General features: G+C 42.6%; 1 pseudogene across 1 annotated transcript; it reads left to right on the top strand.

Annotated features, from left to right (window-relative positions):
* Positions 1 to 3,046: 3,046 nt before the first annotated feature.
* Positions 3,047 to 4,634, top strand: LOC311353096 (annotated as a pseudogene). Its single transcript has 2 exons — positions 3,047 to 3,053; positions 3,240 to 4,634. The product of its transcript is annotated as an uncharacterized misc_RNA (transcript).
* The last annotated feature ends 8,673 nt before the right edge of the window (positions 4,635 to 13,307 follow it).

Raw genomic sequence — 13,307 nt, 5'->3', positions numbered from 1 at the left:
AAAACCAAATGGGATCCTCAGGATCCCAAGCAACAAAAATATAACTCAAACAATATAGCTTGTAAGTCTCGCCCCTTCTGGTAGTCCCCATGGGACTTATGAGATCTGAGAGATGAATACAAAAAAAAAAAAAGAACATCATCAGGATCGTAAGCAACACAGACATAAGTAAAATAATAAAGTTCATAGGCTATTCAAAAGGGGGAGAAAACTTTTCTGGTCCTACCCCTTCTTATTATTTCATAATTATTCATAGAAAATAAATATTCCGTTTGAATTAATCAGTGTCTATGATGTTCAGCTCATAAGTTAAGACAAATCAACAAAAAAAATAACAGATTAACCATAACCATCAAACAAGAAATAGCAATGTTTCAAAATAGTTTTTTTAGTTTTGATATATTGGTACATTTTTTTCAGCTCATCATCACCACAGACTAACAACCTTTGTTGTAATACAGTGAAGTTATGCATTGGTTCTTATTATTGGTGGTTTGTGGAATATACAGGTTCCTCCTAACTTATATTTGCTTTCTCTCATTTGGAACAACTCCTGTATGATATGCGGCAATTGGTGATTATTTGCTTTGAACATTAAACTTATCTGAACTTAATTTAATAATGGATGGATTTGTTGGTTTTCTGTAGGTGGTTTAATGTAGGCCTATAATTCGTATAGCTGTTTATTTGTAGAGAGGTTTGATTCAGTTGGTCTTTGGTTTAATTCAGCATCGCTATTGATTTTGATAATTTGGCTTTAATGTAATGTATGTGAGGTTTCCAACTTAATTAGTTGTCTATTAATACTCCCATCAATTATATTTTGGATACTCTTTCTAGTTCTATGCCATTTATCATGCATTGGTTTTCTGTGCTGGTTGGTCTCGCAAAAATGATAAGCCTAAATGTTGTTTTGCTTAAATTCTTCTACTGGAGAGACTGTGAAATCCGCGAGCTGCTGAACATCATGGGAGAGAAGGTGATGCAGTCGCTTTAGATTATTAGATTATTATCTTGAGGTAATGACCTAGGGCCTATAGGCCTATGCCACAATTCGCCGTTAGTTAACGGCCAACTTCATGGCATATTAAACGCCGTTTTACCAACTTTAAGCCGTATTAATTTGCATATGAAACAGCGTTTAAAACGGCTCAAAGTTGGTCAAACGGCGTTTGAAACGGCGTTCATTGCGCAAATTGCGCCGTAATTTGCAAAACGGCGTCAAACATCGTTTGACCAACTTAAAGCTGTTTTAAACGCTGTTTCATACGCAATTATTGTGTGGCAACTATGATCATGACAGAATAAAAAAGAGACATTTAATTAGGCCTATAGCGTATCGGTTTATTCTGCTTTAGCCCGCTTATTGGTCTGTTCTGAGTAGGCCTACAATAAAAAAACAATACAACAGCGCAGAAGTTGGAATCCAATCATACATTATAGGGAAACACGAGGAGAAGCTTTGGATGTTAGGTCTGTTTGCTCTTCTGTTGTTTGGAATCTCTATAGAATTGTATTTTTCAATTGTGGAGTTTGATATTTTGTATTGCTGTCCATTGAAATTACAGTTGCCCTCTGTAGTTGAAAGGTGTCAAGTTTTCATTTGCATTGCAACTGTAGGCTGTAATCACCAGGTCCAACACTCAGTACGTTTACATGCACAGCTTAATTCGATTAAAGCCATAGCTCGATTATGCTCCTCAATTGGACAACTGCAATTGTCCGCGTATACATGGCGGTGAGTAAATCGATTCATTGGCCAAAGCGTGTCATGACCCGGTACGATAAGTGGCGCTGTGCCCATTTCGACTAGTGGTAATAGAGACACCGGTTGACCTCTTTACGTCACCAGCAACAACAAACTCATTTGTGAAAGTGATGTTTCAGCAGACAGCTGTCAGTTCATTTCGGGTATATATAATTTCTCCGACGCTCCATTGTTCCGACCTCTCGGTCGTATGCCGACTCCTCCGGCTGCTCTGCCGGCGGAGTGTTTAGCTTCTCTCTGCTGGACCCTGAATCTGTCGGTGTAGAGCTACATCTGCATGAAAAATACTATCGGCTACACGTTAAACGTTTATTATACGGTTGTGCTCACTGAGCAAACCCAGGTTTAAACTTTAATACTTTTAGCTGGGGGGGGGGGAACTCTCATGGGGATTGGGCTTCACAGGGTTTGTTGGGGTTACCGGCGTTGCTGTGGTTACCAGTGTTGAAGTGTTCCAATGGTTTATTAGCGGTGGTATCTAATAAATCGCTGTCTAATCAATACTTCATTCACTGCCTCTTCCGTGGTCATTACAATATTATGAATAGACTGCGTCGGGTTCTCCGACGTCTCTGGTACTTTTCCATAATTAGTTTAAGTCTTATTATATTGCCAAACATGTCCGCTAGCGCACCTGTCATAGCTATGCTGCTGTGTCCTGTTCCTGCCTTATCATTGGTCTCGCTGACAGGGGCGTCAACCTTGGCTTTTCCACGGAAAAGGTCGGTTAATTTAGCACATTTGGCTGCGTCTTGCTCTAACATTTTTTTTCTTTTCAACCTCAACTTCTGAGCGCCACCCAATTATTTTTCCTCTCCACCACCTTTTCTCCTTTTTGACATTTTTCGTATTTCTGTGTAACTGAGATTAACTGGAAGTAAGTGACCACCGTGTGTCAGGCTGAGCCAATCAGAAATGACAGACCGCGGAGCAGTCCAAGTTTGGAGGGGCTGTTCGGCCACTCGCTTTGGCCGCTCGCTTTGCCCCCATACACTGTGGGGGTGATCCCCCCTCTAAATTGACAGTAATACATCGGCCCCGTTTTACCGTCAGGCCAGAGCTCCGTTTCGCGCTGTAAGCAAATATCCAGCAGGCCAGCCCAAATAACGGCTTACTTGTTCTCTTTTTTTACATCTTCAATTGAAAAAAATAATATAATATAATATATTCTAATATATAATATAATATAATAAAAAAATGAAAATATAAATAAAAATTACGGCCGGCCGGCTCGGCCTGAAATCGTCCGGCCGTTCGGGTAATCTCCCGAACCTCCCGATGGCCAGTTCGCCCCTGCAGGCTACACCATGGTCTCCCCGACCGCAGGGGTGCCCAGAGCTAGGCTCTGAACGAGCCTATCTCTGGGCACCCCTGCGGTCTCCCCAGAGCTAGGCGCTGAACGAGCCTATCTCTGGGCACCCCTGCGGTCTCCCCAGAGCTAGGCGCTGAACGAGCCTATCTCTGACCGCAGGGGTGCCCAGGGGTGCTCAGGCTCACAGCCAGACCTCTGAAGTCACCGTGTACAAGCTCAACCATGAAGGCTTCCAGATCGACTACTCCCTGACTATTGTGGACACGCCGGGTTTTGGAGACACAGGAGGCACAGAGAGAGATAGGTTGATTGTAACTCAGCTACAAAGGCTTTTCTCAGCTGAACATGGAGTCAGCGAGATTGATACCATCTGCTTCGTGGCCAAAGCGTCTCTAGCTCAGCTTACAGAACCACAGAAATACATCTTTGACTCTGTGATCTCCATATTTGGCAAAGATGTGGCAGAGAACATCCATATTTTGGTGACATTCGCAGATGGCCATCCCCCTCCGGTTCTCGACGCAGTAAATGAGTTTGGGCTCCCATGTAATGAAAGGAAAGATGGTTTACCAATTCACTTCAAATTCAATAACTCTGCCTTGTTTGCTGACAAGGTACCTGGTGCGAGCAACAAAGGTGAAGACAATGATGATGATGATGATAATGATGAAGGCGGGGGTGGGTTTGATAAAATGTTTTGGGGCATGGGAACCAACAGCATGAAAAGATTATTTTCTACTCTTTCATTAAGACCAAGAGCTTGACCTTAACCAAGGAGATGCTCAGACAGAGAGGTGAGCTGGAGATCTCCATTCAGAATCTCCAGATCTCCAGATTAAGGTGAAATTGGGTTTAGCTAAACTTGTGGAGATTGAACAAGAATCTGAAATTCTCCAAACATACGAGGCAATGATCACAGCCAACGGGGAATTTCAGTATGAGGTCAGCATCATGAAACCTGTTCAAGTTGACATTTCCAAAAAAAGGAATTGCTTCAACTGTCAGCAATGTCGAACGACCTGCCACTTTCCCTGCTCCACATCAAACGATACTGACAAGAGTCGTTGTCCTGCCATTGGATCAGACGGCAAATGCACACAATGTGAGAACAAGTGCCATTGGTCGGTTAATTTAAACCAAAAGTATCGCTGGGACTATGAACAGGTGACGGAGAAACAAACCTACAAGGAGCTGAAGGAAAAGTATGAGAAGGCCTCTAAAGAAGCAATGTCCGTTGAAGACATCATCAAAAGGATGAAGCAGGAGTACGACTGCCTACAGGACGAGATGGTCGGGCTGATGAAGTGCTCAGCCCAGTGTATCAACACCCTGAAGGAGATCGCTCTGAAGCCCGATCCACTCTCAACACCTGAATACATCGACCTGCTGATAGAGGGAGAGAAGTCAGAGGCCAAGCCTGGCTACCTGGAGCGCATCAAGAAACTCCAGCACATGAGGAAGAATGAGGAAATAAGAAACGTTGTTGAGCATTTGTGGGCCATAGCCAAAGATTTGTGGGCCATAGGCCTAAGACCCAAATTTAATACAATATAATTGGGGGCGGGTTTGTTGGCGGCTGTTGTTGGCGGTCAAGGATGCTCTAGATGAGAATTAACGGAGTAATGAAATTGATAGAAATTAAACATGTTGGTAAAAATGTTTTGTTTAAAAAAAAAAAATGTTATTGGGTCGTCAATTGTTATTGAGTAAAATGCATAAATACGCTATATGTGAATAAATTTTCCTAATTCAAATAGAGGAGTGTTTGTTCAGCTCAGCTGCTGTTCGGCAACTGAGCTGCACTCTCTCTCTCTCTCTCTCTCTTTCTCTCCTCGTGAGCCTGGACCTGACAACCTGTTCGCTCTCTGGCTCAGATAACATTGAGTGAGACTTCTGTGCTTCGCTCACTCTAGATCACAATGTTAAAATTAACATTTATTACCCTGATGGTGATTTTGTTTCTGTTGTTCTGGGTTCTTTATATGCTTGGCCGCACTCCCCACTCCAGCTGGAACACTGAGTTTATTGACTCACTGCTTCTTTGTCCTAATTTTTCAAGTTAATTGTGCAAATTCTTATGTGAACTTAACACACACTTATGGATTATGGCTGTGATGTACTTTTATCATGAGATAAATACATTTCTATTCTTTTTTGTTTGGGTCCCGGCGGGGAGACCCCAAATGTCTCTTTTGGGTCTCGAAGTGAAAAGGTTTGGAACCCCTGTATTAGAGGACAAGAAGAAAGGCTCTAAAAATAATATTTACTAAAGTATAATCATGTTGACGCATGTGTGTTACCTAAAAGAGAATTAAAGATTATTACAATGATCTGTGTTGGACTTTAAACCTTTTTATTTGATTAATTCCCATTGAATATTCTCAAATATTAGTTAAAAGTTATCCTTTGCAGGCTGCCCCTTCTGGTCCGTTTTAACGAGGTCATGAAACCACCAGCAGAGGGCGACAACAGTCTGATTGGTTTTGTGTTAACTTTGTATAACAGACGTTCACATTTATCGCCCCCAGCCACAGCTCTTCATTTATATGTCAACGGAAGGTACAATTTTCCAATTGATACAACACTGTGTGTGTGTGTGTGTGTGTGTGTGTGTGTGTGTGTGTGTGTGTGTGTGTGTGTGTGTGTGTGTGTGTGTGTGTGTGTGTGTGCGTGTGTGTGCGTGTTCCTAACACAACATTAATCAAACAGTGTCAAATATCCAATACAAAATGTTCTCTGGAACAGAAATAATGAACAAATATAAATTACAAAATGTGACTCCTTAAATGGTAGAATGTGTACGATTTCGGCATTCTTTTTAATCTAAAAAAGTCCAGAACTATGTTATAAAATTTGTTTTTTTGTGTACTAATATAATCCTAAGTATTTTCAACCATTGCTAATCCGAATTTTAGACATCCCTCCTATATTTTGTGGAGTCTGATTGGAATAATTTCCCCTAAGCACGAGCATCCGGCAGAAATACCGGTAACACGGGAAACATAGGGAGTGAGGACGGAAGTGGGAGAACCAGATAGCAATCCCCATAGACATCAAGTAGACGCAGCATCGACCGCTACTGCCTACTGGCGCTGACGAGACGCGGGGCCGCCATCTTGGAGTGGTGATCCGCTCCACTCAGTGTAATTCATTTGGCAGGAGCAATGAACTGTCAGCGCATATAATTAATCTTACCTCACTGAATACCACTGATTTTCACGCATTTTTTTGTCATACGTGTAGCTATGATAAAGGACACATGTTTTGGCGTGTTTTATTATCCACAGTTGGATTCAGAATAAAACCAAATTCTGTCTTACCCAACAATGTTAGTATTTGAATATTGTTACTTGGAACGACTTATTCATGGTTACAATTATACTGTTAAGAAAGTATTGTCTTATACTTGCCTAAAATGAGAATGCATCATAATCAGTGGCGGCTGGTGAATTTTGTTTTAGGTGGGGCTGAAAGTGTGTAAACCAAACCCCTGTAGGGGAGTCATCCTCCCCCAGAAGATTTTTTGGTTATTTTCACATACAAATGAAGCATTCTGGTGCATTCTGACAAAATAATAAAGACAAAATAGAACATTTCCTTACAAAGACGAATGGGGCCGGGGAACTAAGTTTTAACTTAATTTATTTGCCTTGTAGAATTCAGCAAGATTAAAAGCAAATATATCAATAAAAATTGGGAATTATACACAAGTTAACATTCAATTCAATTCAATTCAATTTTATTTCTAGAGCACCAAAACATTCCACGTCTCACGGCGCTTTACAGAGTGTTGAACATTCAGAGAGAGCCCATGAGTAACAGGGGCTAGGAACAACTCCCTAGAATTGGAGATACATGTAGGAAGAAACCTCGAGCAGATCCACAACTCAAGGGCCTGACCCATCTGCCTAGGGTCAGTTACAGGGCAGTAAGGTTTGTATACATGATCAATTAATAGGTTAGTTAGGTGTAGAGAATAGAACATGGTGTTTAGAGCCACCTGGGGTGTATGTTACAAAGAGGTAGGATGGTTACATAACCAGTATGATAATGCATGAATCCCATTTAGTGTCAGAAAGTTCAAATAGTCTAGTGTAGGGATGAATTGTCATAGGGATTAGGAATTGTCATAGGGCAGTAGTGGATCGCTAGGCAGCGCAGGCCAGGAATCTGGTCAAGGGGACAGCAACAGGCAATGGTAGGGCAGTCATAGGGATGGGACTTCAGGTGCGATGAGGGCCAAATACAAGGATGGCTGATGACTGGTAATGGTTTACCTCACAAGTGAGGTAAGGGGGAAGAGAGAGAGATATATATAGAGTGGGTTAGTATTGCTATACGTTTCATGATGGTTAGTATTAATAAGTATCAATGGTACTATATAGTGTTACACTAGAGAGAAAAGGCAAGATATGTTATATATTGATAATATGATTTATCAAGTCTCAGTTCATAGCCGGGTGAACACATAGTAGTTCAACAGTAATCCCAAAAATGACCCCATTCCAGTTGTCAGGTAAGTGTGGCAGGGTCTTTTCCTGTTTATCACACATTTCACGAAGGTGGGCTACACAAAATTGGGTTGGAAAGCTAGACTAGCTATACTGTATATAGCCACTGTCCATCTAATTGTCTAGTTAGCTAACATATATTAGGCCTACCCCCCCCCCCCCCCTACACAATCTGGACTGTGGTCATAACTTGCCCCTGTTGGCTTTTACAATCTTTATCTTCATCATTTATTTCAACTTTGTTATTCAAGTACAGTGTTTCCCACACATAGGCCAATGTGTGGCGCTGCGCCACAGATTGAACAACGAGCGCCACAAATTGATTCCGCTTTTCTTATTTATTTTTACTTGAACGCGATTTTTAAATGTAACTCCGCCAGCCCGTAATCGCGCCCCCGTAATGCTGCCAGTCCGACATGTTCCCATTCCGACAGTCCTGTGCGCGTATGCAAATTAGCCATGTGCGCCAAACAGAAGAAGGGCCCTATCTTGCGCCCGGCGCAATTGACTTTCTACACCGACGCATGTGTCATTGCTAGTTTGCACCCGGCGCAAAGCTGATTTTCCCCCACAGCAACCAGGCACCACTACACTTGCATGTTAAATATTATGATGTCAAAGATTATTCATATGTGTGAAACTGCATAGAAATAGCGTGTGGATTGTGGAAACATTTTTTTCCCATAGGGCTGCATGAATGAACATGAATGAAGTATAGTAGGCTATGCCATGCAGTGGCGGTTCTAGGGGGGGGCCAGGGGGGGCCAGTGCCCGCGTAACTTTCGAGTCCGGCCCCCCCTGTGGCCCCCCCAAACGAGCCAACCCCACCCCCGTCAACAATCGCGCCCGCAATAGCGCTCGTCCGCGATCCCCCCCCCCCGTCAACAATCGCGCCCGCAATAGCGCTCGTCCGCGATAGCGCTCGTCCGCGATCCCCCCCCCCCCGTCAACAATCACGCTCGCAATAGCGCTCGTCCGCGATCCACCCAACCCCCCCCCCCCCCCCCCATCAACAATCGTGCCCGCAACAGCGCTTGTCCGCGATCCACCCCCACCCCCCCGTCAACAATTTTGTTTGTGCCCCTCTAACAGAAAAGCCAGACCCCCCATTAAAACCTGTCTAGAATCGCCACTGATGCCATGCGTTAAAATAATAATAATAACAAATATAGTTGTGAGCAACAATAAAGGGGTCCTACTGTATGACCACCAGCCTAGCCACATATACCATGTGCTCTAGTACTGGCCTCTTGTCAAGCCAGCACCTTCCCCCTCTGCCACAAAATGAGACTCCCCTTATATAAGCCAATCAGTCCCAGGTGGACTGATTGGGCCATACCAATAATAAGGGGAACTTCCCTGGCCAAGGCAGGGTTAACCTTCTGCCCCCTAGTGCTCCGGAAGTCCAAATACCACATTAAATATGATGTGAGGGGAGACAATGGCCGTTTCTCAATTCGCATTCTCGTGCGTTCTCGTGTACTTGCGTTCTCGATAAACGTCATCAGTGGTAGCCCAAGCACTGTTCCAATTCCAAGTACGCGAGAACGCGAGTACTGTCGTAAAACCCGGAAGTGTTCTCGATGCGTTCTCGATGAGGCCGTTCTACCGAGGATGCATCCGAGGTGACTCGTGTGGACTTGGGACCGTTAAATATCCCAGAATGCATCATCGAGTCCGCTGCTGTTCCAATTGCAGGTGCATACTCGCGTTCTCGGAAGTCTGTACTTGAAAGTCCGGACTTGCCAAGTACGTACTTCCAAGTCCGCGAGAACGTAGTCCGCGTACTTGGTATTGAGAAACGGCCAGTGAGAAGGGATTTTCACATTCTCACATGACAGTATGACCGACAGTATGACAGTATGACCAACTGTATGACCAACTGTATGACCGTATGACCGACCGTATGACCGACAGTATGACCGTATGACCAACAGTATGACCATATGACTGACAGTATGACCAACAGTATGACCATATGACTGACAGTATGACCAACAGTATGACCTGTGAAAGGCGGCCCATGAGCGGCTGGATGATGGCAAAGAAAAGTTGAAGACGACAGCCAGGTTCGAGAGTGTGGGCCAAAAATGAGGGCACTGGTGTAAGGACAAAAAGGAGTAGTTTTATTTACTCCAAAACCAAGGTCTCAAAACAAATAAACCAAAATAAAACCATTAGTTAGAAAAATAAAGCAATGTTCCAAAAAGAAACGACTGGCTGCAGCAATCAGCATAGCATAGCACCTTCCCCCCAGCCACAAAATGAGACTCCCCTTAAATAAGCCAATCAGTCCCAGGTGGATTGATTGGGCCATACCAATAACAAGGGGAACTTCCCTGGCCAAGGCACCTTCTGCCCCCTAGTGCTCCAGAAGTCCAAATACCACATTAAATATGATGTGAGGGGAGAGACAGTGAGAAGGGATTTTCACATTCTCACATGACCGTATATGACCAACAGTATGACAGTATGACCAACAGTATGACCGTATGACCAACAGTGTGACAGTATGACAGACAGCATGACTGTATGACAGTATGACCAACAGTATGACTGTATAACCGACAGTATGACCGTATGACTGTATGAACGACAGTATGACTGTATGAACAACAGTATGAACAACAATATGACAGTATGACAGTATGACCGACAGTATGACCATAGACTGCCAAGGGCAGATTGGAGTATATTTTGAGAAATATAAGTCTTTCCTACGTGGAGGTATGGTGAGCTTGGTAAGTATGGTAATATGCATTGGTATGCCTTAAAAACAGTTTTTTCCGGCAGTTAACATATCAAAACAATCACCAACCATGTTTCTAAAGCCTACTGTGTCAAAATCCACTGTCAAACGGATGTTTGCGAAATAACATGTGTACCCCTTTAAGGCCCAGCCTGCATTGTAGAGAGGCCATGGTTCAGAAGGGAGAACTTCAAACTAATGTTTTTTGGTTGTTTTTTCACATATAGTCTTCAAATTTGACATGGGTATACTATGGAATCTCCTCTTAATAGCCACATTCAACAGCTGGGCCTAGGTCTTTTGGATGCAATGTTGGAGCTGTTTAAACGTGTTGTAGAGCTGTATACATATGCATGTATTTCACTTTAAAATATATATCTCTGCCGTCTTTTGCCTTATTGCTATTATTTCATCACCCTATAGTCCCACAGTGACCGGGTACATGTGTAATATATCCCAATGGTCTGACCATATGGGTTGCAATGTGAAAGTTGTTCATCATGAGAAATGGTGCATATACCAAGTTTCATACAAATTGCACCTTCCTAGTGGTAATGGCAGCCTGTTGAATTCCTGAACTTCAAGGCCTTGTTATAGCGCCACCTATGTGTTATTCTGGCCCATCTTTTGATTCCTTCTCGTGTACGAGTTTTGAAGCGGTCAGTACGGTGATTAGCTGTTGAGTGCCGGCGGTCTCCGTGAAACTCATTCGCCACTTCCCACAAACGAGCCCACTAAATCAACGAAAAATAAGGAAATAGCCTAGGCTACAAATTAAGTCCTATCAAACAGTTATGGACAGTGCAGTTAGCAGAATACACGCACGATGACAAGTTTGTGCAGACCACGATAATGACGTTGTATGCACATTAAAAAGAGAGCCAAAGCAAACAATAAAAATACGTAAATTGCATTATATCAAGGAAGTAATTAAAAGCACCCTGCAAACTATTATCCAATGAGCATATTTCCAGCACTTAAAGTTTGGGCGTAGCCAGAGATTGTAATTAAGGTGCGCCTGTGAGAGTTTGGGTGGGCTCAAGTTCACGATGATTTACCGGAACGCTGTTAGAATAACTGCTGCAAGTGTCCAGTGGAAGCCAGGGTCCGGAGCGATCGATACGACCATCCTGAAAGCAGCCCTGGCTCTCCACTAAATCACTCCACGCTGTACATGGGGGAATGAAATGTATGGATATAATCGCAAAATCCAATAGGGGGGTTTCCTTCACAGCCCCGCTTCTGTGGTAGCGAATGCGTGGACCTAGACCGGTCACTACGCAGTCCTAGTGCAACGCGCACCGGTCTCTGTCACATTTTGCTTTAAATCGAAAGAAATCCTTGTAATGAATCAATTCTGAAAATATTTAGGTGTGCCAGGACCACGCTTGGGTGTCCCAGGCACACCCATGCACACCCGTGGCTACGCCACTAAACACTTTAAATATCAGCTCATACCGCCGTTCAAGTCCTCCTATCATGATGAATGAAGGAGAAGACAACGTGAAACGCAAGCGAAAGCCCAACTGGTCCGACTCCCGACTCCTTACTGAGCAGATTAACTCAATACAATAAATGATCTTACAATAAATGATTAGATAGTAATCATAAGAGTAGTTATAGGCCTATTATTTTTTACTTTAACCATTTATTTTTATTTCAAATAAATAATGATGATTAAAGTGTTGTATTAGGCCTACTATTAATACATGAGACAAATAATGATGGGTTAAGTGATTTATTTAGATTTATATATTAAATAATTAAGGATGATTAAAGGTACATTTGTAACATTGCCCCCGTGTGTTTTAACCATCACTGATGGTTGCGATATTCCTAAATCGTCGTCATTGCAAAGTTGCATTTTCCCTGTTGCTGAATATCGGAGTGTTATTCACTAATTCCACAAGAATTCCACACAAACAAGTTTAATACCCTCACGATTTTGCCTATATCGCCTTATCAATTCACAGTCTTCCATTGTCTCCATAACATTTCGTCTCGCAGCCATTTTCCGATTCTTTGTGAATAGGTCTTACTGAGTTAGGAGTTCTCTCGAGGACTTTAAAGCTCTCCTAGACTTAGATGCTACTTTTAGGCCTAAAATACTTTGTGAATTGCTCTTAGTGAAAAAAGTTAGGCGTCCTAAATTTAAGACTGACACGCCCATTATGTTTAGGAGTTACTCCTAAATTCGCCCTACTTTTAGCCCTAAAATTCTTTGTGAATACGGCCCATGATCTACTGCAGCAAACAGAATGGGGAAAAGTCATTTTAGTGATTTTTAGAGAATATTTGAATATTGTCAGTTATTAAATGCATACTATTTCCATATAAAATGTTTTTTTCCGAAAAATCTCACCTGTAGTAGTTAGAGCATTGCAAATATGATCTACTATAGCAAACAGAACGCGGAAAAGTCATTTTATTGATTCTTAGTGAATATTTTTTATGACTAAATTCATACTGAAACGTGTAATTTTACTAATTTGCAGACGGTCCCTAACGTGGACCGGCGAATGACGGTAGGTTGACAATGTGGAGACGCTGTTTTCTGGTAAAACTTGAAATCGTGAGGATAGTTGAGTAATCTTATAGTATATAAAAGTATGATGATGCTATAAGCTACACTCTTTAATTACGCGGACACTGCCGTGGTCTCCGACTAAAAGCACAGATAAAACCGAATGTCAAGCCAATATCGAACATGCGGCTAACTTTTACCCGCTGGTATAGCCCGTATACCCATAAAGAAAGCTCCAGCATTTCCGTATGCCCACTTAGAAATGCGCAATGACACGTATCAATTTCGATAGTGGCGGAAATTCTGTTAATTTTATGAATGAAAGTATGACAGTTCTGTCACAGAACGTACATACTTTCATCCATAAATTCAACCTGTGCGCTGTCAACCTCAGCTCGACTAATATATCATGAATCAACTCTCCTTACTACTGGCGTGCAGGT

Source organism: Micromesistius poutassou (genome assembly GCF_964030765.1).
Source record: "Micromesistius poutassou genome assembly, chromosome: 9".
Classification (NCBI taxonomy): domain Eukaryota; kingdom Metazoa; phylum Chordata; class Actinopteri; order Gadiformes; family Gadidae; genus Micromesistius; species Micromesistius poutassou.
The sequence above is the reverse complement of the archived record's forward strand: the minus strand, read 5'-3'. Positions and strand labels throughout refer to the sequence as shown.